The sequence below is a fragment of the Procambarus clarkii genome, chromosome 48 (assembly GCF_040958095.1).
Source record: "Procambarus clarkii isolate CNS0578487 chromosome 48, FALCON_Pclarkii_2.0, whole genome shotgun sequence".
Lineage (NCBI taxonomy): Eukaryota > Metazoa > Arthropoda > Malacostraca > Decapoda > Cambaridae > Procambarus > Procambarus clarkii.
Window position 1 is genome coordinate 30,915,695 of NC_091197.1, and position 26,548 is coordinate 30,942,242.

Sequence of the window (26,548 nt, forward strand, 5' to 3'; positions counted from 1 at the left end):
CATAATCCATCATATCCTTTCCATATCCAGTCTTTTCTCTGAGTTCTGTTTTCCATGGTATTCCCCTTAGAAAGTTCCTCATCTCGTCATCTCTTTGGTAATTTAGTCTTTTCCCTTCCAATCCCATCCTTTGGATAGGTTATCCCTACCTCCACCAGATCCACAAATGTCAATACACTGTGGTCACTCATTCCTACAGGGGCTTCATATTTGACATCTCTTATTTCTGACTCATTCAAGGTGAATATCAGGTTGAGTCTAGCTGGTTCATCATTTCCTCTCATTCTTGTGGGTCCCTTGACATGTTGGCTCAGAAAGTTCCTTAATTGTCACTACTTCCAAGAGTTTAGCTCTCCATGTTTCTGCACCTCCATGTGGGTCTCCATTCTTCCAGTCTATCTTTCCATGGTTTAAATCGCCCATGATTAAGAGTCTGGATCCATTCCTGCAGGCGACTGAAGCTGCTCTCTCTATTATAATATTGGTTGTGTTACAGTGCCCTCTCCCATATCTTTCCTTATTCAACAAGAAAAGTCGTATCTCTACATCCTGCATGTTCCCTGAAATGCAGGGATTCGTTTGATGTAGATGACGATTAGCAAGAGCACTTATTTTGGGGAGAAAAGGCCAAGACTAAAATGTCCTTTTAAGGAGACTTACGCCCTTTAGGTGTACAAGATGGAGACGGGTCGACCAGACTCCCGCCAAGACGTGAGGATGTCAGCTACTTGGTGATTGGCTAGTCTAGGTCATGTGCCGATACTGACCAATGGGGGGGGGGGGGGACCAATCCCCAGGCCTGTGACATCACCAGGCTGCAGTGCCTGAGGGCTGGCGATCGCCAGGAGCTCAGAATTACACGACCCTTTGCAGAGAGCAGACGTGCACCGAGTGTGCGCTCAAGATTGGAGGTCTAGGAGCCTCACCCAGTGGATTTATGCAGCCTGGCATATGCCATAGTTATTACAGAAGACTAGTGTGCTTTCGGGGAGCACGAGGAAGCCGAATTTCGACGGTGTGAGAGCGCCAAGAATTCGTGGCTAACAGACTTGAACGAAGAAGGAACGGTGACACGGTGTTACGAACCTGACTCCATCGTCGGAGCATGGAGCAGCGACGTCAATGCCATCTGTGAGTCTGCTCCCCGAAACCCCCACAAAATGGACGATGCCATCTGGTGGTGGCAGGATGATACCAGCAAGAGGCGCTAGATTCCTGTCCTGGTCAGCTCGAGAGGTCGCTGTTGCTGACCTCTGGTGGCGACTAGAAAAGCAGCGCCATCTATTGTAGAAGGGGTTGTACATTTATATCAGAGTCCGTAAGTGGTATTTCCTAGTGTCCCATGTATTGGCCAGTTTACTGATGACGTGTCTGTATCCACAGAGGCGACGTAGGGCTGCTGTGGAACGAGGACAGTCAGTCTACCCAAGGCAGCCTATATCTCTCTACTCCATTCTGCTTTACGGAAGCAGTGAGCCGCCGCCGAAGAGAAACTGTGTTGTATCTGCTGTCTGCCGGTGATGTGGCAGTGACAGAATTCGGCGTATCCCGGGACTGGCTAGAGGAAGAGACGACTGACAGTGAGGTGCTATGGAGGAGTGTAACTAGCTAGTTGCAAGAAGCTCCTGCCAGGGGTTCGCTACCCTTGTATTTGTTTGTGAAGAGGCCCAGCAACGCGAGGCTGATGTTCTCTGCCAGCACCAGGCTGGAGAGTGATTGTGGGCGTTCACAAGGAGCACCTAGTGAGACTGTAGACAGGCTGACCCATGGCTAGGGTAGACTCGTTGGTGTTTCCCAGCACTGATTGAGGACAGCAATGTGTGTTGAGGAAACACGGAAGTTGACAAGACTGCATCGTATGAGCATCGAGGAGCGCTTAGTGTCCTATGAGAGAGACACTTGTGTATATATCAGTGTAGTAATACTCCCTTTATGATTATATTTAAGGTGGTGGGAAAGTGATTATATGCGAATATATTAATAATTGATAAAGTGTCGTATTCCTTGCAACTCCCCCATTGTGTCTTACTTGCATTACCGAGCTCACACCTTGAAAGCCACTACTAACTTGGGGCCGGATACCAGAACTTTGGTTCCTCTAGAAAAGAACCCGGTTGCGACCCATTGTGGCCATAAAACACGACGTGAGCAGTGTGAGGAACTCCACCAGTGGGCCCCAACGCGACGCAGAGCTGCTGTGACTGGGTCATGCCCACTGGTGATTGGAAGGGAGATATCGCGACTGGATCTTCGAGGATTTGTCTAAGTGAAGGTACAAGTGAATGAAGACAAAGAGGTTTATACAAAACCATAACCAGGAGGAATACCCAGGACAAAGAGCAGGAATACAAACCATACCCAGGTTTGTATTCCCCACAAAATAAATTCCCCAGGTATGCATATGGAAATGTCAAGACACACAAGCCTGGAAACCCACTTCGGCCAATCATCAGCCAGATACCCACACCCACATACAGACTGGCAAAGCGACTCAACGGCTTGCTGACCTCTTATGTCCCTTGCGCCTTCAGCCTGAAGTCTTCAAAGGAATTTGTTGACTTACTGTGGGGAACACGGGCCACAGGGATAAGAGCCTCGTTGGACGTAGAATCACTGTTTACCAATGTACCTGTGGATGAAACAATCGGGATGATAGCGGACAGAGTGTATCGTGATCCGGCCTGTACTCCTCTTGACATACCAGAAAACATTCTAAGGAAACTACTCCAAGCTTGTACTAAAGAGGCACCCTTCTTGAGCCCGGATGGGCACATGTATAAGCAAGTAGATGGGGTTGCCATGGGTTCTCCCCTAGGTGTCCTGTTTGCGAACTTCTACATGGGTACCATCGAACAGAAGGTCTTAGTCGACATGAACTTGAAACCGGCCATATACTGCAGGTATGTTGACAACATTTTTACACAGGTACCTGATGTCAGACATCTGCAGGAGCTGAAAGAGGCATTTGAGCGGAATTCTTTGTTGCGTTTCACTTACGAGATTGAGAAGGATGGGAAGCTGCCCTTTCTAGATGTAACAGTCATGGAAAGGAGCGGAGGTTTCTACACTGCAGTCTACACTAAGGAAACAAACATAGGAATGTGCCTCAACGCCAACAGTGACTGCCCAGACAGGTACAAGAGGAGTGTTGTTAACGCTTATGTCGACCGTGCTCTCAGCCACAGCTCAGGATGGAAACAAGTCGATGAAGAACTCTGTAGGGTTAGGCAGGTCTTAGTCAACAACGCTTTCTGCAATGGTTTCGTTGAAGACATCATAAGAAGGAAGGTGAAATGCCATGCAACCTCTGAAGAGACAACTAACACAACACCTGAACCCCCTATTAGACTATTTAACATGAACTTCTTTTCCACAACTCATAAAAAGGAGGAAAGGGTCCTGAAAGATATTGTTAATAGGAACGTTATCCCTACAGACAAAAATCAGAAGATACAATTGACGATTTACTACAAACCAAAAAAACGGCCAACCTACTCATGAGAAACTCTCCAGACACAAAGCAGAACGCTTTAAAAGAGACCAACGTCGTCTAGGCCTACAAATGCCCACTTGGAGACTGTAAGCCTCAAAGAACTCAGTATGTAGGTAAAACAACAACATCTCTTTCCAGGCGATTAACGATGCATAAGCAACAAGGCTCCATTAAAGAACATATAATCTCTTCCCACAACCAGACCATCACCAGAGAAGTCTTAACAAACAACACAGAAATCATCGATAGATACAGTGATAGCAGGCGGCTTGACATCTGCGAGGCACTACACATCAAGAAGTCAACACCAGCAATCAACAGCTAATTAATGCACAACTATATTCTACCCACTTCAAGACTCAGCACCAATATAGAAGCATCAAGAAATATGGGCCAATAGGCCCTTTGCAGTTACTTCCATTCTTCCCATTAATTTACCCAATTTATACCCAATGCACCGTGTACTGTCTTGTGTTGAAAGTTTTGTTCACCTCATCCAAAATTGTTGTAACATATCACCTCACCCAAATGTGGGTATATAAGATGAAAGCTGTTTAAATGATAGCATAGTAGAACTCTGTTTAGTGTTTGCAGGTTATAGTTGTGTGTCTGTAAACTAAAGTGTTTGAAAATGTAATAAGTTATTACGAAACGCATTCAAGTGTCGCGTCAGACTAGAAATAAAAATGAATTTTGGAGAATTGATTTTTCAATTACCATCGACAGTGAAAAGAAACATAAGAAATATTGAGAAAATTCGTGTTAGAATTATTAATCTTACTTTTTCGGTCACACTTAATAATATATGTTTACAAGAAAGACTGCTACCAAAATATACTAATATATATTATATATTATATATTTTATATATTATATATATATATATATATATATATATATATATATATATATATATATATATATATATATATATATATATATATATATATATATATATATATTAGCGTGTTTATTACTATCTAAGAGGTAGGTTAGGCTGTAGGCAGGTATATATATTATATTACCTATGTGTGGAGACAGCGATCAGTGTGGTGGCGAGTGACAGCCACGTCACATGTGTGGTGACGAGGAGCAAAGCCACACCAGCGGGGAGCGCCAGTCCCTTTAAACCCCTAACACTGCAGCTTTGTCCTTAGCCCTCCATTCTTCCTGCTTGGAATCTTCTTCTTCCTTAATACTTACCATGACTACAGCTCTTTTCTGTTCCATTAGCTGGCTCTCGCATCTAGCTATCTCCCGTGAAACTACTGCTTTCACTGCATCTTCCTTGACCGTGGACATGGCTTCTGGGCACTTCCTCAGATTTCAGTAACGGTGGCACCCATTGTAGGGGTCCCTGTATATACACCAACGAGAAGTTGGGTACACCTCTCAGTGTGTATTGTGACACGTGGGTTTTGACCCTCACTCAGTCAGCCCGACAGAGTCACCGATTTCCACCCCGGCAGACCCTGCCCTTAGAGGTGTCACTGTCCCTCTGGGGGACTGATGGGGCGTTACTTCCCCTTCCTAGGTGTCACTGTTCACCTCTGGGGGAGCACCTCAGTCGATCCGCAAGGCAGAGTTCCCCTACCAAACCCAGCCTTGCATCCCCACAGGGAGTGAAGTAACTCGACCACTCCTTAGTTTCGTTACTGGGTGTCCGTGGACACAGAAACCCAAGGTTTACTGTAGGTCGAGTTTCCTGCCCATAAGATTCCAGACACAAGGTTGCCAATTTGACTTGCAGTACCTCGCGGCCAAGTAATATTTCAATCAGTGGTATATTAATTCTCCCAGTCTTATACTCTCGCAATGGTGTACAGTAACCCCTCTCGACAACACACCAGGAATGAAGGTGGAGAAAGAAAGCACACTAGTAAAAGTTAGTCAATTTACTCTAATAGAGGCTACACTCTGCCTATCAGCAACATCTCTTTGTATCAGTTAGGTGGCAACACTGTAAATTAATCTCACCTTCTGGCAACACTGCACTGTTTCCAAAAATCGCACTTTATGAGGCTCTAAACCAAAACTCAAATCAATTGCACATGAAAATATATTATATATGGCATCGTCTCTGCAATACGTTGTAGCCTTTAATCACTGCTTACCTCACCCATGAAAAAATCACTGGGTACATAATAAATATATAAAACTGTTTAAGTCTGATGTCAAACCACACACAATTCCTGATATTCACAAAAGTGGTGTAAAACACCTTTCCTAACACGGGACAATGGGAGGGCAACTTTATCTACCTTAAAGCTCGTAACCGCATATAGTAGATTCCGCAGCAGGTGGCTCCTCGTTGATCCTATGTAGAGGCGATGCCTGGCGCCTCACACTGTGCCCACTCCTCCACACGTAGCTCCGTCACGGGAAAAAAACGGTGGTTGAATTTCAGAGGACCAGGACTGCGAACCTGGTCTCATCTTTATGAGACCTGGGTAGAAGTAGAAGAAGTCAACACAATGAATTGTGATGATGTTAATGCCACTTGTTGATTGCATCTGACCCCATTTTTTGTTCCCCGGTGGAAGGATGTGGTCTTACTGACATGTGTAATTTCATCCATACTCTATGAATTTTTTTCCTTAGGGGTGATGTGAGAGGTAGGTCCACCCCTGGTAGCTGGAGGCAGCCCATCAGGAAAGGCCAGCAAGGGAAGTCCTGAAGAACACAAGGCTTATTTTGGTCAGAACAAGAAGGACCTGGTCGTTAAAGACTATGAATTGTCTGTTGTCTCCAGGGAGCTACTGGAATCGAAACGACTTATCCTGGGTGGCCCAGGATACACCGTTCGTAGACGTTGTGTTTATAGACGTCCGTCTTCAAAGTTAAGGCTTGATGGTAGCTACGCCCTGAGAGGATGCAACCAGCGTGTTGCTGTAGAGCTGAGACGCTGTGATAATACCGTCTAGGACTGGCCCTTGACTTGTTGGAAAAGTGGACTGGCCGGCGTGAATACCTCTGAAGAAGGGCACACAAGGGAGGCTCCTCGTAGATCCCACGTAGAGGCGATGCCTGGCGCCTCACACGGTGCCATCCGTCTTCACACGCTCGAGTGTGTGAAGGAAGAGCCCCGAGTGTTGTGCTAGGAGGAGGACTCATCGTTACAGGAGATCACAGAAATTGTTGTGGTGTCATCAATGAAAATGACATGTAAAGTGTTATCTGCGGTGTGTGTACACTCACAGGATGAGTGATGCTGCCCAATACTGTCACTATGGTGGTGTGTCCACTCACAGGATGAGTGGCACTGCCCAATACTGTCACAATGGTGGTGTGTCCACTCACAGGATGAGTGGCGCTGCCCAGTACTGTCACTATGGCGGTGTGTCCACTCACAGGATGAGTGACACTGCCCAATACTGTCACAATGGTGGTGTGTCCACTCACAGGATGAGTGGCGCTGCCCAGTACTGTCACTATTGCGGTGAGTCCACTCACAGGACGATTGGCGCTGCCCAATACTGTCACTATGGTAGTGTGTCCACTCACAGGATGAGTGGAGCTGATCAATACTGTCACAATTAAAGTGTCCACTCACAGGATGAGTGACGCTGCCCAATACTGTAACTATGGCAGTGTGTCCACTCACAGGATGAGTGGTGCTGCCCAATTCTGTCACTTTGGTGGTGTGTCCACTCACAGGATGAGTGGCGCTGCCCAATACTGTCACTATGGCGGTGTATCCACTCACAGGATGAGTGGCGCTGCCCAATACTGTCACTAAGGCGGTGTGTCCACTCACAGGATGAGTGACGCTGCCCAATACTGTCACTATGGCAGTGTGTCCACTCACAGGATGAGTGACGCTGCCCAATACTGTCACTATGGTGGTGTGTCCACTCACAGGATGAGTAGCGCTGCCCAATACTGTCACTATGGTGGTGTGTACACTCAAGATGAGTGACGCTGCCCAATACTGTCACTATGGTGGTGCGTCCACTCACAGGATGAGTGGCGCTGCCCAATACTGTCACTATGGTGGTGCGTCCACTCACAGGATGAGTGGCACTGCCCAGTACTGTCACTATGGTGGTGCGTCCACTCACAGGATGAGTAGCGCTGCCCAATACTGTCACTATGGTGGTACGTCCACTCACAGGATGAGTGGCGCTGCCCAGTACTGTCACTATGGTGGTGCGTCCACTCACAGGATGAGTGGCGCTGCCCAATACTGTCACTATGGTGGTGCGTCCACTCACAGGATGAGTGACGCTGCCCAATACTGTCACTATGGTGGTGCGTCCACTCACAGGATGAGTGGCGCTGCCCAATACTGTCACTATGGTGGTGCGTCCACTCACAGGATGAGTGACGCTGCCCAATACTGTCACTATGGTGGTGCGTCCACTCACAGGATGAGTGGCGCTGCCCAATACTGTCACTATGGTGGTGCGTCCACTCACAGGATGAGTGACGCTGCCCAATACTGTCACTATGGTGGTGCGTCCACTCACAGGATGAGTGGCGCTGCCCAATACTGTCACTATGGTGGTGCGTCCACTCACAGGATGAGTGGCGCTGCCCAATACTGTCACTATGGTGGTGTGTCCACTCACAGGATGAGTGACGCTGCCCAATACTGTCACTATGGCAGTGTGTCCACTCACAGGATGGGTGGCGCTGCCCAATACTGTCACTATGGTGGTGTGTCCACTCACAGGATGGGTGGCGCTGCCCAATACTGTCACTATGGCAGTGTGTCCACTCACAGGATGGGTGGCGCTGCCCAATACTGTCACTATGGCAGTGTGTCCACTCACAGGATGAGTGACGCTGCCCAATACTGTCACTATGGCAGTGTGTCCACTCACAGGATGAGTGACGCTGCCCAATACTGTCACTATGGCAGTGTGTCCACTCACAGGATGGGTGGCGCTGCCCAATACTGTCACTATGGTGGTGCGTCCACTCACAGGATGGGTGGCGCTGCCCAATACTGTCACCATGGCGGTGTGTCCACTCACAGGATGAGTGGCGCTGCCCAATACTGTCACCATGGCGGTGCGTCCACTCACAGGATGAGTGGCGCTGCCCAATAAACTCGCCCTCGGTGCAAAATAAAAACATAAAAAAATCCCCCTTATTTGGCGGCAGCAGAGGGATAATGGGGTGACTCGGGCAGTGACCGGGAGAAACACTGGGCGGTCATAGTACCAAGTGACGTCACCATGCCAGGAGAAGGGTCATTAGTCATTAAAATGGCGCGTAAAGCCATTTGTGTGAGGGTGTTCATCCCGTGTGGGAGCGCGGACACCTGGACGAGGCGTGCACGTCACTTGGGCTTATACCGTGCAGTAAATTATTGCAACCAGGTCAGTGTTTAGGTATGTACCTAGGGTCACCCTTGGAGGCGGAAACATGTGGGCAGAGTTCCTTTAGCCCCTGATGATCCTGTTCACCTAGCAGTGAATAGGTACCTGGGAGTTAGACATATGTTACGGGCTGCTTCCTGGGGGGTGTGTAACAAAAAGAAGGCCTGGTGGAGAACCGGGCCGCGGGGATGCTAAGCCCCGAAATCATCTCAAGATAACCTATATCATCCATCTCTATGCCCCCTCATTCTCATCTTTTCTCCTCTTTCTCTCTCTCTCTCTCTCTCTCTCTCTCTCTCTCTCTCTCTCTCTCTCTCTCTCTCTCTCTCTCTCTCTCTCTCTCTCTCTCTCTCTCTCTCTCTCTCCACAGCTGTCAACAGGATACAACTTGGCCGCGGGGCTCCGCCTTTCCCCGCCTTACGACAGGGATTGACAGCTGATTGATTGTCTTGGTGATGGAGAGCGTCCGGCCCGAGGAGGGCCGTGAGGATGTTATGCCTTCCTTCCCCTTGAGGTGTTGACCTCAACATACCACGGGTAGGCCTACCTTCGGCTTGGGGGGGGGCTCATGGGTGCCCAGGAGGAGAGGCCTATAGTATATGAGTGCCTTTTTTTTAGGGGGGGAGGGAGAGTAAAGAGGAAGGAGAGGCATAGGTGAAGGGAAGTATAGAAGTGGGAAATACAGTGAGAGGTATGAAAGCAGGCGGGCTGTCCGCCTTGCTGACACGATGTGTGGGTGTTGGCAGCTAAGCTAAGCTGGCTCCCTCTTGTCAGGGAGCTGTGAGTGTGTGAGAGGTTCTTCACATGTGTTTCACCACATATGGATGTCCATAGATGAGTACTGTGTAGCATTCATATATACACACTCCGATGCTTCCACACATGTTGTTCTGTTTAAGGCTCTTTATTTTATTATTATTATTTATCGAGTTGTTCATACATACATATTATTATTTATCGAGTTGTTCATATATACACATATATACCTACATATACTCACACATACACATATATACACACACACACACACACATATATATATATATATATATATATATATATATATATATATATATATATATATATATATATATATATATATATATATATATATATACATATATATATATATATATATATATATATATATATATATATATATATATATATATATATATATATATATATATATATATATATATATATATACTCAGTTTTCCAATTATGGGGGAAGGATATCTGGTCAGTATCTCATCTAGGAATTATATACTGTGGGGCGGGGTTTTCATCCAGAGAATCGAGGCTCTTGGGCCACCAGCTGTGGGAGCGGGGCGTCTCATCTTAGAGCAATCTTTCAAACATTGGGTCCTCTAACATTTCGATGGTGTTCCACACCCTGATGGCTTGGTGCTGCAGTCTGATGTTTAGTGGCTGTATGTTCAGGAGTTCATGGAGCTCCTGAACATACATTCATGTCACTCCTGGATTGTCTGATCATAAGGTGGACGGTGTTTTCCTGCTCTCCTTAGCGCCTTATTTTGTACTGCTTGCAGTTTCTGCATGTTAGTTTTCTTTATGGTGTGTAGTGGTACTGGGGGATACTCTAGATGCGGCCGAACTAAACCCTTGTATAGGTGGATCTGAATGTTAGTACTGAGGCTTCGGAATCTTCTCAGTTTTCCTAATGCTGCTTTGGCTTTGTTTAGACGGTCCCTTACATGAATTTGTATCCCTGTTCTATTTATCATAAGTCCCAGTATTCTGCCTACCTCCACATATTAGTGCCTATTCTAGGCTCAGACACCCACTGGCAGGCCTAGGGCGCCTAGGGTGGAGGGCAGGGTGAGGGTGAGTGTGTGAGAGGGAAGGGTAAGGATGAGTGAGGGAGGGAGGGAAGGTGTAAGGGAGGGAGAAAGCAGAAGCAGAGTTGATGAAGCGAGAAGGAAGGCCGCCAGCACCTGAGGGAGTCCTCCTCACCTACACTACACTCCCTTGGTAATTACCCTAGATCCTTGGCCCGTGTCCCCTGGTGTGTCACACTCCAGGTACACTACACATGGTGTGTCACACCCCAGGTACACTACACCTGGTGTGTCACACCCCAGGTACACCCTACACCTGGTGTGTCACACCCCAGGTACACCCTACACCTGGTGTGTCACACCCCAGGTACACTACACCTGGTGTGTCACACCCCAGGTACACCCTACACCTGGTGTGTTACACCCCAGGTACACCCTACACCTGGTGTGTCACACCCCAGGTACACCCTACACCTGGTGTGTCACACCCCAGGTACACTACACATGGTGTGTCACACCCCAGGTACACCCTACACCTGGTGTGTCACACCCCAGGTACACCCTACACCTGGTGTGTCACACCCCAGGTGCACCCTACACCTGGTGTGTCACACCCCAGGTACACCCTACACCTGGTGTGTCACACCCCAGGTACACCCTACACCTGGTGTGTCACACCCCAGGTACACTACACCTAGTGTGTCACACCCCAGGTACACCCCACACCTGGTGTGTCACCCCAGGTATACTACACCTGGTGTGCCACACTATACCTGGTGTGTCACACCCCAGGTACACTATACCTGGTGTGTCACACCCCAGGTACACTATACCTGGTGTGTCACACCCCAGGTACACCCCACACCTGGTGTGTCACCCCAGGTACACTACACCTGGTGTGCCACACCCCAGGTACACCCTACACCTGGTGTGTCACACCCCAGGTACACTACACCTAGTGTGTCACACCCCAGGTACACCCCACACCTGGTGTGTCACCCCAGGTATACTACACCTGGTGTGCCACACCCCAGGCACACTATTCCTGGTGTGTCACACCCCAGGTACACTATACCTGGTGTGTCACACCCCAGGTACACCCCACACCTGGTGTGTCACCCCAGGTATACTACACCTGGTGTGCCACACCCCAGGCACACTATTCCTGGTGTGTCACACCCCAGGTACACTATACCTGGTGTGTCACACCCCAGGTACACCCTACACCTGGTGTGTCACACCCCAGGTACACCCTACACCTGGAGACCTAGTGTCTCACACCTCAGGTACACCACAACAAGTGGGGCATACAGATGTCCTAATACAAGCCCCAACCTTGGGAAAAATTAAACAGTCCATTGAATTCCTTGGAAGGAAATGTGTTGAACTCGGTTACACTCTCGCCACAAACAACACAAAAACATACTCCCATCACAAGCGGGGAGAAAATGAAGAACTACAAATTAATGGTGTAACACCTGAGTGGGTTGACCACTATCGGTACCTTGGCGTCACTGTTGGCTCTCTCAAGGGAAAGAAAGAGAAGCTCAACCAGCTCATAGGAACAAGTCGACTCAGGGCACTGAGAGCTATGACCTGGAATGGGTACGGGGCCTCCATGGCCGTGCTGAAGGTGATGTGCACAGCCGATGTGCACTCCGTCATAGACTATGCCGCAACAGTTTTATGCACTACTCCCAAAAACATTATGAAAACGCTTGAAAACATACAAAATGAAGCCATTACAATCATTCTTGGAGTCCCAAGAACTGCCAAATCGTCTAATCTACGGGAGGAGTTTCCCTCCCCAGTGTTAAAAGCAGAATTCAGGAAATGAATGGTAAGCCTGCAATTAAGATAGCCAAAGATCCCCATTACAATGACATTGCCAAGAAAGGTTATGTGATAATGGTACTCCAGGTACACCTGGTCAGCAGCCACAGTGGTCCCTGGTCAGCAGCCACAGTGGTCCCTGGTCAGCAGCCACAGTGGTCCATGGTCAGCAGCCACAGTGGTCCCTGGTCAGCAGCCACAGTGGTCCCTGGTCAGCAGCCACAGTGGTCCATGGTCAGCAGCCACAGTGGTCCCTGGTCAGCAGCCACAGTGGTCCATGGTCAGCAGCCACAGTGGTCCCTGGTCAGCAGCCACAGAGGTCCCTGGTCAGCAGCCACAGTGGTCCATGGTCAGCAGCCACAGTGGTCCATGGTCAGCAGCCACAAGGGTCTCTGGTCAGCAGCCACAGTGGTCCCTGGTCAGCAGCCACAGTGGTCCATGGTCAGCAGCCACAGTGGTCCCTGGTCAGCAGCCACAGTGGTCCATGGTCAGCAGCCACAGTGGTCCCTGGTCAGCAGCCACAGAGGTCCCTGGTCAGCAGCCACAGTGGTCCATGGTCAGCAGCCACAGTGGTCCCTGGTCAGCAGCCACAAGGGTCTCTGGTCAGCAGCCACAGTGGTCCATGGTCAGCAGCCACAGTGGTCCATGGTCAGCAGGCACAGTGGTCCATGGTCAGCAGCCACAGTGGTCCCTGGTCAGCAGCCACAGTGGTCCATGGTCAGCAGCCCTAGGGTCCCTGGTCAGCAGCCACAGGGGTCCCTGGTCAGCAGCCACAGGGGTCCCTGGTCATCAGCCACAGTGGTCCATGGTCAGCAGCCACAGTGGTCCATGGTCAGCAGCCCTAGGGTCCCTGGTCAGCAGCCACAGGGGTCCCTGGTCAGCAGCCACAGTGGTCCATGGTCAGCAGCCCTAGGGTCCGTGGTCAGCAGGCACAGTGGTCCATGGTCAGCAGCCACAGTGGTCCCTGGTCAGCAGCCACAGTGGTCCCTGGTCAGCAGCCACAGTGGTCCATGGTCAGCAGCCACAGTGGTCCCTGGTCAGCAGCTACAGTGGTCCATGGTCAGCAGCCACAGTGGTCCCTGGTCAGCAGCCACAGTGGTCCCTGGTCAGCAGCCACAGTGGTCCATGGTCAGCAGCCCTAGGGTCCCTGGTCAGCAGCCACAGGGGTCCCTGGTCAGCAGCCACAGGGGTCCCTGGTCAGCAGCCACAGTGGTCCATGGTCAGCAGCCACAGTGGTCCATGGTCAGCAGCCACAGTGGTCCCTGGTCAGCAGCCACAGTGGTCCATGGTCAGCAGCCACAGTGGTCCCTGGTCAGCAGCTACAGTGGTCCATGGTCAGCAGCCACAGTGGTCCATGGTCAGCAGCCACAGTGGTCCATGGTCAGCAGCCACAGGGGTCCCTGGTCAGCAGCCACAGGGGTCCCTGGTCAGCAGCCCTAGGGTCCCTGGTCAGCAGCCACAGGGGTCTCTGGTCAGCAGCCACAGTGGTCCATGGTCAGCAGCCCTAGGGTCCGTGGTCAGCAGGCACAGTGGTCCATGGTCAGCAGCCACAGTGGTCCCTGGTCAGCAGCCACAGTGGTCCCTGGTCAGCAGCCACAGTGGTCCATGGTCAGCAGCCACAGTGGTCCCTGGTCAGCAGCCACAGTGGTCCATGGTCAGCAGGCACAGTGGTCCATGGTCAGCAGCCACAGTGGTCCCTGGTCAGCAGCCACAGTGGTCCATGGTCAGCAGCCCTAGGGTCCCTGGTCAGCAGCCACAGGGGTCCCTGGTCAGCAGCCACAGGGGTCCCTGGTCAGCAGCCACAGTGGTCCATGGTCAGCAGCCACAGTGGTCCCTGGTCAGCAGCCACAGTGGTCCCTGGTCAGCAGCCACAGTGGTCCATGGTCAGCAGCCACAGTGGTCCATGGTCAGCAGCCACAGTGGTCCATGGTCAGCAGCCACAGGGGTCCCTGGTCAGCAGCCACAGGGGTCCCTGGTCAGCAGCCCTAGGGTCCCTGATCAGCAGGCACAGGGGCCCTGGTCAGCAGCCACAGGGGACCCTGGTCAGCAGCCACAGGGGGCCCTGGTCAGCAGCCACAGTGGTCCCTGGTCAGCAGCCACAGGGGCTCTGGTCAGCAGCCACAGGGGGCCCTGGTCAGCAGCCACAGGGGACCCTGGTCAGCAGCCACAGTGGTCGCTGGTCAGCAGCCACAGGGGCCCTGGTCAGCAGCCACAGGGGGCCCTGGTCAGCAGCCAGAGGGGCCCTGGTCAGCAGCCACAGGGGGCCCTGGTCAGCAGCCAGAGGGGCCCTGGTCAGCAGCCACAGTGGTCCCTGGTCAGCAGCCACAGGGGACCCTGGTCAGCAGCCACAGGGGGCCCTGGTCAGCAGCCACAGGGGCCCTGGTCAGCAGTCACAGGGGGCCCTGGTCAGCAGCCACAGTGGTCTCTGGTCAGCAGCCACAGTGGTCCGTGGTCAGCAGCCACAGAGGTCCCTGGTCAGCAGCCACAGTGGTCCCTGGTCAGCAACCACAGGGGTCCCTGGTCAGCAGCCACAGGGGTCCCTGGTCAGCAGCCCTAGGGTCCCTGGTCTCCAGCCACAGTGGTCCCTGGTCAGCAGCCACAGAGGTCCCTGGTCAGCAGCCACAGTGGTCCATGGTCAGCAGCCACAGTGGTCCCTGGTCAGCAGCCACAAGGGTCTCTGGTCAGCAGCCACAGTGGTCCATGGTCAGCAGCCACAGTGGTCCATGGTCAGCAGGCACAGTGGTCCATGGTCAGCAGCCACAGTGGTCCCTGGTCAGCAGCCACAGTGGTCCATGGTCAGCAGCCCTAGGGTCCCTGGTCAGCAGCCACAGGGGTCCCTGGTCAGCAGCCACAGGGGTCCCTGGTCAGCAGCCACAGTGGTCCATGGTCAGCAGCCACAGTGGTCCATGGTCAGCAGCCCTAGGGTCCCTGGTCAGCAGCCACAGGGGTCCCTGGTCAGCAGCCACAGTGGTCCATGGTCAGCAGCCCTAGGGTCCGTGGTCAGCAGGCACAGTGGTCCATGGTCAGCAGCCACAGTGGTCCCTGGTCAGCAGCCACAGTGGTCCCTGGTCAGCAGCCACAGTGGTCCATGGTCAGCAGCCACAGTGGTCCCTGGTCAGCAGCTACAGTGGTCCATGGTCAGCAGCCACAGTGGTCCCTGGTCAGCAGCCACAGTGGTCCCTGGTCAGCAGCCACAGTGGTCCATGGTCAGCAGCCCTAGGGTCCCTGGTCAGCAGCCACAGGGGTCCCTGGTCAGCAGCCACAGGGGTCCCTGGTCAGCAGCCACAGTGGTCCATGGTCAGCAGCCACAGTGGTCCATGGTCAGCAGCCACAGTGGTCCCTGGTCAGCAGCCACAGTGGTCCATGGTCAGCAGCCACAGTGGTCCCTGGTCAGCAGCTACAGTGGTCCATGGTCAGCAGCCACAGTGGTCCCTGGTCAGCAGCCACAGTGGTCCATGGTCAGCAGCCACAGTGGTCCATGGTCAGCAGCCACAGGGGTCCCTGGTCAGCAGCCACAGGGGGTCCCTGGTCAGCAGCCCTAGGGTCCCTGGTCAGCAGCCACAGGGGTCCCTGGTCAGCAGCCACAGGGGTCCCTGGTCAGCAGCCACAGTGGTCCATGGTCAGCAGGCACAGTGGTCCATGGTCAGCAGCCACAGTGGTCCCTGGTCAGCAGCCACAGTGGTCCCTGGTCAGCAGCCACAGTGGTCCATGGTCAGCAGCCACAGTGGTCCATGGTCAGCAGCCACAGTGGTCCATGGTCAGCAGCCACAGGGGTCCCTGGTCAGCAGCCACAGGGGTCCCTGGTCAGCAGCCCTAGGGTCCCTGGTCAGCAGGCACAGGGGCCCTGGTCAGCAGCCACAGGGGACCCTGGTCAGCAGCCACAGGGGGCCCTGGTCAGCAGCCACAGTGGTCCCTGGTCAGCAGCCACAGGGGCTCTGGTCAGCAGCCACAGGGGGCCCTGGTCAGCAGCCACAGGGGACCCAGGTCAGCAGCCACAGTGGTCGCTGGTCAGCAGCCACAGGGGCCCTGGTCAGCAGCCACAGGGGGCCCTGGTCAGCAGCCAGAGGGGCCCTGGTCAGCAGCCACAGGGGGCCCTGGTCAGCAGCCAGAGGGGCCCTGGTCAGCAGCCACAGTGGTCCCTGGTCAGCAGCCACAGGGGACCCTGGTCAGCAGCCACAGGGGGCCCTGGTCAGCAGCCACAGGGGCCCTGGTCAGCAGTCACAGGGGGCCCTGGTCAGCAGCCACAGTGGTCTCTGGTCAGCAGCCACAGTGGTCCGTGGTCAGCAGCCACAGAGGTCCCTGGTCAGCAGCCACAGTGGTCCCTGGTCAGCAACCACAGGGGTCCCTGGTCAGCAGCCACAGGGGTCCCTGGTCAGCAGCCCTAGGGTCCCTGGTCTCCAGCCACAGTGGTCCCTGGTCAGCAGCCACAGGGGGCCCTGGTCAGCAACCCTAGGGTCCCTGGTCAGCAGCTACAGGGGTCCCTGGTCAGCAGCCACAGGGGTCCCTAGTCAGCAGCCCAAGGGTCCCTGGTCAGCAGCCCAAGGATCCCTGGTCAGCAGCCCAAGGGTCCCTAGTCAGCAGCCACAGGGGCCCTGGTCAGCAGCCACAGGGGTCCCTGGTCAGCAGCCACAGGGGCCCTGGTCAGCAGCCACAGGGGTCCCTGGTCAGCAGCCACAGGGGTCAGCATCATGCCCCTGGTATCAGGGGCGTCATTATTAATGTTGGTGATGTTATACACAGTTTTGTAAACTCTCACCCTGGGTTATACCTCATGGATACGTCGTGGTAAACCAGGGTAAGGGGAGGGGGTTGCAGTTTACACCAGGAGATCCCTACATGCCCAACATATTCATGTGGGTATCCCTGTTCATTTTAAAATTATGTTCTTCAATACGTGGATAAATCCCAGAACATCCATTCCAGCGCCTGTAGACACCACTGGTCACGGTGCTTCACCAGTCAACTTCCTGGTGGACAATGTTAAGTCATCAGTCATGACGCAGTCTTCACCACACTGGCTATCTCGACTGATCGGGCTGAGGAATCATCTCAGACAACCTGGCTTTTGGACAGAGGCAACTGGCCAGCTCTGCTCGCCGAGCTGGGAGCAGCGGAGTGGAATACCTTGCTCCGGGGCGATGTAAACAAACACATGCCTTTCACTGGTCGAGTACTGGACCTCCAGCACAGCACATCCCTCACCGGCAGGGCACGCTGAACCCCAGCCTTCTGGGGCCAGATTCACGATGCAGTTACGCAAGCACTTATGAACCTGTACATATTTTCTCAATCTTTGGCGGCTTTGTTTACAATTATTAAACAGTTAATGAGCTCCGAAGCACCAGGAGGCTGTTTATACCAATAACAACAGTTGATTGGGAAGTTTTCATGCTTGTAAACTGTTTTATAAATGTAACCAAAGCCGTCAAAGATTGAGGAAAGATGTACACGTTCGTAAGTACTTGCGTAACTGCTTCGTGAATCTGGCCCCTGGAGAGCCATGGCTTGGCTCTCAATGGCCGGTGGGTGTAGCGACCTGCAGCAAGGCCTGGAGGAGATATATAAGCTGTCTTGCTGCTCACAACCTGCACATTCATGGAGACGTTTGTCATCAAATAAAAGAAGTCCAAAAGTGGACTATCTCCGGATTGTAATCAGAAAGAAAAGACTTCCATCGGGAAGTGTTAGAACCAAAATGAGGTGGTCTGAGGTTATAGATTAGCAGCAGGAATGTTCATCTGAGCACACACATCACGTCACTAAACCCAGAAGATGGAACTTTTGCAGCCAGCTATCAGGAAAAGGCTGACCTACTGGCAACAAATTTTGCTTTCAAGATGCAAATGCCTGATCCAGTACAACAACCTCAACAGCTTGATACAACTACTGTGTCTAAGTTGTCTGAAGTAGTCATTCAACAGGTGGTGTCCACCATCTACTCAAGTCACTGGACACGGGATAAATCAGTTGATATGACTAGGCTTTATGCTTGAACCATAACCTCATGAAAACAACTTACTCAAATTACCATACGGAGGTATGCATAATATATTAACAAAAGTTACTGATTATTCCAAAGAGTTGCAGAAGGAAAGCCCATGGTAATTTAATGTTTTTATGACACTACCCTGACATATTATAATTTACCAGTAGGCTATTTCTTAATTTGAATATCGCCTTATATGTAGAATCCTTATTTGCATTTTGTAATGCAATAATAATGTTGAATTATTTTGCTTATCAAGGTAGGCAATTTCAGTTAAGAGACTATAAGTAGTGCTGAACTCTTACATATAACTATAATCATTAGATTATATAAGAAATCTTCAGTAGATTCCAGTGATTAATCTTAACTAAAAGTTTACTTTACGTAAATAATGAAGAGTTGATGTAATATTATAGTGTTATGTTAAATTTTGCCAGATGGCGGTCGGAGGTATTTGGCAAACATTACTAACCCCAGAATGGACCCCAGAGTGGACCCCAGAGTGGACCCCAGAGTGGACCCCAGAGTGGACCCCAGACTGGACTCCAGACTGGACTCCAGACTGGACTCCAGCGTTGGCGTTTTGTGGGCCTCTACACACACACAGAGGAGGGGCTGGTGGCTGAGTGGACAGCGCTCTACACTCGTGGACCTAGGGACCGGGGTTCGATCCCTGCACCCGGCGGAGATAGATGGGCAGAGTTTCCTTAACCCTGATGCGCCTGTTACCTAGCAGTAAATAGGTACCTGGGAGTTATAGACAGCTGCTACTGGCTGCTTCCTGGGCGTGTGTGTGTGTGTGGAGGAAAGAAAAAAATTGTTAGTAGTTAGTAACAGTTGATTGATTGGCAGTTGAGAGGCGGGCCGAAAGAGCTCAACCCTCGCAAGCACAAATAGGTGAATACAAAAAGATGAATACACACACACATAGCAGTTCACACAACTTTGCAGTTCTTGGACCTATACTTTTCCTGATATATGTGAATGATCTCCCAGAGGGAATAGACTCGTTCCTCTCAATGTTTGCTGATGATGCAAAAATTATGAGGAGGATCAAGACAGAGGAAGGTAGTATGAGGCTACAAGATGACCTAGACAAACTGAAGGAATGGTCCAACAAATGGCTACTAGAGTTCAACCCAAGTAAATGTAAGGTAAAGAAACTAAGAGGAGGAACTAGGAGGCTAGGCACTGGATACCGAATGAGAGATGACGTCCTTCACAAAACGGACAGAGAGAAAGATCTAGGAGTTGATATCACGCCAAACCTGTCTTCTGAAGCCCACATCAAACGAATAACATCAGCGGCCTATGAGAGGCTGGCTAACATCAGAACTGCTTTCAGAAACCTGTGTAAGGAATCCTTCAGAACCTTGTATACAACATATGTAAGGCCATTCCTGGAGTATGCAGCCCCAGCATGGAGCCCGTACCTTGTCAAACACAAGACAAAGCTGGAAAAAGTTCAGAGGTATGCCACAAGGCTAGTCCCAGAACTAAGAGGCATGAGTTATAAGGACAGGCTGCAGAAACTACACCTCACGTCGCCGGAAGACAGAAGAGCTCGGGGAGACATGATCACCACATACAAAATTCTCAGGGAAATTGACAGGGGTAGACAAGGATGGATTATTTAACACAGTTGGTGCACGCACGAGGGAACACAGGTGGAAGCTGAGTGCTTCCACCTGTGTCTCCTTTCTAACGTCTCTGTGGCTCACCCAAATGAGCCACAGAGACATTAGAAAGAACTTTTTCAGTGTCAAGAGTAGTTAGTAAATGGAATGCACTAGGAAGTGATGTGGTGGAGGCTGACTCCATACACAGTTTCAAATGTAGATATGATAGAGGCCAGTAGGCTCAGGAGTCTGTACATCAGTTGATTGACAGTTGAGAGGCGGGACCAAAGAGCCAAAGCTCAACAACCTCAAGCACAACTAGGTGAGTACAACTTGGTGAGCAAACACACACACACTGGTAGCGTGGGGTAGGGGTCTGGTACCTGAGCGGACAGCGCGCAGGGCTCGTAATTCTGTGGCCCGAGTTCGATTCCCGGACGAGGCAGAAAAACATGGGCACAGTTTCTTTCACCCTGATGCTCCTGTTACTGGACAAATATTGCAAATCAAATGCAAAATCATTCATAGATAACTGGGAACACTTCGATGAAAGACGTGACAGGTATGCTCGGGATGGGGTGCATCTATCTAGGGCTGGGGGGGGGGGGGGTGTTGATGTTGCGAACTCGTTGGAACGTGTGGTGGGAGGGGTTTGTTTGGGTTTAAACTGTTAATAGATAGTGGTATGGGAATTAATAGGGAGGAAGGAGGTATTAAAAGTACGTGTTTGCGGGAGAAACTACTTAGCAAAATGATCAGGGAAGGAGTGGTGTCTCAAAATAACAATACACTTAGGGTATATTACACTAACAGTAGAAGTCTAAGAAACAAAATAAACAAATTAAATGCTCTTGTCTGCACAGAAAAATAATTATTGCACTTACCAAAATGTGGATGAACGTAGAAAATAGAGAACTATTAGCTGAATATGTAATAAATGGACTTAAACTATTTCGCAGAGATATGTTAGACGAGGAGGGGGAGTCTTGATTATCTTGAGATGATTTCTTGGCTTTAGTGTCCCCGCGGCCCGGTCCTCGATCGACCAGGCCTCCACCCCGAGGAAGCAGCCCGTGACAGCTGACTAACTCCCAGGTACCTATTTACTACTAGGTAACAGGGGCATTCAGGGTGAAAGAAACTTTGCCCATTTGTTTCTGCCTCGTGCGGGAATCGAACCCGCGCCACAGAATTACGAGTCCTGCGCGCTATCCACCAGGCTACGAGGCTTAGGAGGAGTAGCCATATATGTTTGGGACAATTTGAAATGTAGTCTAAAAGAGGGAATCAAAATTGAGCCACACACAAACTATTTAGCTAGAATTAAACGAAAAAGCACACAATCTTATAATAGGAGTTATATACAGGTCACCAAACTTAAACAGAATGGAAGCAGAGCATCTATAGGATGAAATATCTAGAGCATCTAGGTCTAACAGTATTTGTGTCATGGGTGACTTTATTTTTAGTGGAATAAACTGGATTAACAGAAAATGGGAATAACGAAGCAGAAGATTTTCTATAATTAATTGACGATTGCTTTCTTACGCAACACATTAAGGAACCAACACGGAAAAATAATATTTTAGATTTAGTGTTAACAAACAGGGAAACTCAAATTAAGGACATGGAAATAGGGAGTGAACTAGGGAACAGTAATCATAAAGAAATCAGATTTACCATGGAATGGAATAGATCTGTTGGAGAAAATTCTGTTAAAGTGCCAGTTTCGAAAAGCTGATTTTAATAGCCTAAGAAATTTTTTGGGTAAAATAGATTGGAAAATCTTGGGCATGGGGAGTGGGCCGGTCTTGGAGCAGGACGTGAACCCAGCGATGGGTGATGTAAAAGGGATTTGGATGTGGATTCAAAATATAACCTATATAACATTCTGTCATATATAACCTATTTAATATTCTGTCGTAGCTCAGTCGATTAAGGCAGAGTCTGGGATGCTCCCGGACGCAGGTTCGAATCCTCGTCACGGTCCTTGTGGGTTTGTTCATAACTTATTTAAAAATATTCTAAACAATGTAATTGAACGTAGTATACCATACAAATTGAATAGATCGAATAATAATGACCCAAAATGGATAACAAAGGATCTGAAGAACCTTACTGGTAGAAAGAGAGCGTAGAACAAAAAGATTAAGAATGGGGAAGGTAGTTTAGAACAAGAATTCATACAACTGGTTTGAAATGTTAAAAAATAAATAAGGAGGACAAAAAGAAATTATGAAGTTTGTATAGCAGGCAAAGCACAGGCAAATCCTAAAGGTTTTTCAGTTATATCGAACAAAAGTTAAGGAAAGGATAGCCCCATTGAAAACGAGGACAGGTTGACTAGTCTAACAGTTACCAGGGAGGATGTTATTAAACAAATAGTGAAACTCAAACCAAACAAATCCCCAGGGCCAGATGAAGTGTTCGCCAGGGTGCTTAAAAAATGCAAAGAGGAGCTTTGCGACCCATTGCCTACCACATTTAATAAATCATTAGAGTCAGGCAGGCGATGAGTCACAATAACGTGGCTAAAGTATGATGACCAGACCACACACTAGAAGGTGAAGGGACGACGACGTTTCGGTCCGTTTCGGTCAACAGAGTCAGGCAGAGTGCTAGAGTCCTGGAAGGTAGCTAATGTGGTACCAATTTTTAAGACAGGAGATAGACCACTTGCGTCAAACTATCGGCAATAGTTTGAATTTGAATTAATAATTTGCTATAACTTTATTCCAGCATAGTTGAGGCAGTTGATAGTGGTAATGTTTGTGATGTTGTGTACCTTGACTTTAGCAAAGCTTTTGATACAGTGCCACATGAAAGACTGATTAAAAAGATAGAAGCTTATGGTATTGGGGGTGCTATATTAACTTGGATTAGGGGCATGGCTATGTTAAAGGAAACAGAGAGTTAGTATAAATGGGGTTAAGTCAGACTGGGAAAATGTAAGTGGAGTGCCTCAAGGCACTGTTCTGGGACCTCTGTTGTTTATAATATATATAAATGATTTAGATTCAGGTTTGAGGAGCAATATTTGTAAATTTGCAGATGATACAAAAATCGGGAGGGAAATAAACACGGAAAAAGACTCACTATCACTTCAAGGCGATCTAAATAGGGTTTTGAAATAGTAAAAAAATTGGCAGATGCCGTTTAATGCTGACAACTGTAAGGTTTTGAGGCTAGGTAATGATGATAGAGTTACAAGATTCGAGCTAGATGGTGTTGAGATTGCGAAGTCGGATTGTGAAAGAGATCTGGGAGTTATGATTAGTTATGATTTTAAAACCAAAATATCAATGCATCAATGTTCGTAATAAGGCAAATAGGACACTGGGATTTATTAATCAAAGCGTTAGTAACAAGACATCTGGTGTTGTTCTTCAGCTCTATCTTACTCTGGTTAGGCCCCATTTAGATTATGCAGTTCAGTTTTGGTCGCCATACTATAGAATGGATATAAATTCACTTTAACTTATCCAGCATAGAATGACAAAGTTAATCCCCCAAATTAGAAACCTGTTATGTGAAGAAAGATTAACAAAGCTTAAATTACATTCACTAAAAAGACGAAGAGTTAGGGGTGACATGATAGCCGTTTACTAGGGGATGAATGGACATAACAAAGTGGATATTAATAGGGTATTAAAAGTATCAACACAAGACAGAACCCGAAACAATGGGAATAAACTGGATAAGCTCAGATTTAGAAAAGACCTGGGTAAATACGGGTTCAGTAGCAGGGTTGATGATTTGTGGAATCAATTACCACGTAACATTGTGGTGGCGTGGGTCCCTTGATTGTATCAAGCGAGGGTTGGACATGTAGGATTGGGTGGTTATAAATAGGAGCTGCCTTGTTATAACACCCCAATTGATACAGACGTATAAAATATTTTGAGAGATTGACAAGGTGGAAACAGGAAATGTTTACAATGAATAACAATAAATCAAGAGGTCACATATGGAAGCTTGAGATTCAGATGTGTCACAGAGATGTTATGAAGTTTTCTTTCAGCATAAGGGTTACCCACTAAACATTTTCGCTTTTTCTAAACGTTTGAAAAACGACATTTCATTGTTTTGGGCACGTTTTAAATTACGTGTAATATGCGTGTTTTGAGAATTAGTAAATACGAGTATAAAACGTGAGGTCGTAACGCGTTAATAAAACGTGTTTTAAATGTTATGATATAACGGTTTGGAGAAAACGTTTTTAAAACGTAATTCTAATTATTATTTATTGGAATTAATAAGTATAATTATCTGTATTGCATTTAGAAAGATATATATATATATATATATTTATATATATATATATATATATATATATATATATATATATATATATATATATATATATATATATATATATATATATATATATATATATATATATATATAGAGAGAGAGAGAGAGAGAGAGAGAGAGAGAGAGAGAGAGAGAGAGAGAGAGAGAGAGAGAGAGAGAGAGAGAGAGAGAGAGAGAGAGAGAGACAAGAGAGAGAGAGAGAGACAAAAGAGAGAGAGACAAAAGAGAGAGAGAGAGACAAGAGAGAGAGAGAGACAAAAGAGAGAGAGAGAGAGAGAGACAAGAGAGAGACAAGAGAGAGAGAGAGACAAGAGAGAGACAAGAGAGAGAGAGAGACAAGAGAGAGAGAGAGAGACAAAAGAGAGAGACAAGAGAGAGAGAGAGAGACAAAAGAGAGAGACAAGAGAGAGAGAGAGAGAGAGAGAGAGAGAGAGAGAGAGAGAGAGAGAGAGAGAGAGAGAGAGAGAGAGAGAGAGAGAGAGAGAGAGAGAGAGACAAGAGAGAGAGACAAGAGAGAGAGACAAGAGAGAGACAGACAAAAGAGAGAGAGAGAGACAAGAGAGAGAGAGAGACACAAGAGAGAGAGAGAGACACAAGAGAGAGAGAGAGACAAGAGAGAGAGACAAGAGAGAGACAAGAGAGAGAGACAAAAGAGAGAGAGAGAGACAAGAGAGAGAGAGAGAGAGAGACAAGAGAGAGAGAGAGACAAGAGAGAGAGAGAGAGAGAGAGACAAGAGAGAGAGAGAGAGAGAGAGACAAGAGAGAGAGAGACAAGAGAGAGAGAGAGAGAGAGAGAGAGAGAGAGAGAGAGAGAGACAAGAGAGAGAGAGAGACAAAAGGGAGAGAGAGACAAGAGAGAGAGAGAGACAAGAGAGAGAGAGAGACAAAAGAGAGAGAGAGACAAGAGAGAGAGAGACAAGAGAGAGAGAGAGAGAGAGACAAGAGAGAGAGAGAGAGAGAGAGACAAGAGAGAGAGAGAGACAAAAGGGAGAGAGAGAGAGAGACAAAAGAGAGAGAGAGAGACAAGAGAGAGAGAGAGAGAAAGAGAGAGAGAGAGAGAGACAAGAGAGAGAGAGAGAGACAAGAGAGAGAGAGAGAGAGAGACAAAAGAGAGAGAGAGAGAGACAAGAGAGAGAGAGACAAGAGAGAGAGACAAGAGAGAGAGAGAGAGAGAGAGAGAGAGAGAGAGAGAGAGAGAGAGAGAGAGAGAGAGAGAGAGAGAGAGAGAGAGAGAGAGAGAGAGAGAGAGACAAGAGAGAAAGAGAGCGAAGACTGAGTGAGAGGGGAGGAGAGGGGAGGAGAGGAGTGGAGAGGAGAGGAGAGGAGAGGAGAGAGGGGAAAGAAGAGAGAAGTGAGGAGTGGGAGAGATGGTTCCTATGTAGGCCTGATGAATCAATACAGAGGTCACTATGTGTAAGAGACGGGAGGTATCTGCAAGCCCAGAGCAACAGATTGCATCATGATATTCCTCCCCAAAAAAAACGATTTGCTGCAGCCAATAGCATATAAGACGTTGCAGGTCCCGTCGGCAGCCTCGACACCTTCTAGAATATTTCCTTGCTAACCGCACGTTCGCCTCGAAGGAGGACCAAACAACCCAGTTTAATCATCACCCAATCGGGCAGAACAACGCTGATAAATATATCCCCGCCACAGATATTTGATTAATACTTTCCCAAATTATGCAAATAAGCTCTGAGCGCGAGAGTGAAAGCAGGAGTTGAACACTTACATAAACAAGGGAGCGGCGAGAGGTGTGTGAAGGGTTGTGTGGTGTAGGGGGTCCTGGAGGCCCTCCTGGAGCAGCAACACGCGTATCGTCCACTCGCCACAACGGTCACGCCCAGACTGCCGCTGCTGGCGGCGGCTCACGCAGCCCACCTCACTCCATCACATTTTCTCTCAATGAAACCTTTTTCTTCCTCCAATATTTTCCTGGCGGGTCCTCTAGTCCTCCGTCTGGAGGAGCTCGGAGGACAAGTTCTCTCTCTACATGTTCCTTCTCCTCCTCCTCCTCGCTGGAAACATAAACGTTGCATTAAATATACTAACAATTAAATTTCTTTCTTTAAGATACCCCATACCCATCCCGTGGGCGGTGGTGGTGGAAAGGGGTTATAGAGGCACACAATTGGCCCAGGAACTACCCCCATACTTTGTTTAGCTAAGCAGGT

General features: G+C 49.0%; 1 long non-coding RNA gene across 1 annotated transcript in view; it reads right to left on the reverse strand.

Annotated features, from left to right (window-relative positions):
- Positions 1 to 26,216, reverse strand: part of LOC138350930 (uncharacterized) — a 90,403-nt gene extending 64,187 nt beyond the window's left edge. Inside the window, exon 1 of the long non-coding RNA XR_011222301.1 lies at positions 26,107 to 26,216. This is a non-coding gene — a long non-coding RNA (uncharacterized lncRNA). The remainder of the gene's footprint in view (positions 1 to 26,106) is intronic.
- Positions 26,217 to 26,548: the final 332 nt, after the last annotated feature.